We start from the raw sequence: 580 nt of genomic DNA on the forward strand, positions 1-580 counted from the left end.
ACGAAATTATAACATGTGTGGATATACACACATAACAATATATATATATATATATATATATATATATGTATATATATATATATATTTGTGTGTATATCCACACGACTTAGACAATTTTTCAAGTTCAAATACTAATATCGACTAAACTAACACTTGACACGATAAATTATTTATTCGACAAATTAATATATATATAAATATATAACAGACGATATATTATACACAAACATATATGTATAAACCTAAACTTTTTTAACTTTACAAAGTTAAAAAGTTATTTATTTTTCTATTATTTTGGTATGATTTACCAATTTTTTTAATAAGTTTTTTATATTTATACATATATGTAGATTTATATTTTTTTTACGAATTATATTTACTTTTTATGAATTATATATATTTGTATGTATAAAGTTATACGGTGCATGGATTTACATGCTTTTTGTGAATATATGTATTTTTGGTAATTAATTGAAGATTTTTTTTAGACTTGAGTAATATTAGTTTTAAGATAAAAAATAATTAAATATATACATATATATATATATATATATGTATATGTATATATATGTATATGTAT

This window comes from Ctenocephalides felis, unplaced genomic scaffold (genome assembly GCF_003426905.1).
Source record: "Ctenocephalides felis isolate EL2017-DRISC unplaced genomic scaffold, ASM342690v1 CF-g0.4_SCAFFOLD_00845, whole genome shotgun sequence".
NCBI lineage: Eukaryota > Metazoa > Arthropoda > Insecta > Siphonaptera > Pulicidae > Ctenocephalides > Ctenocephalides felis.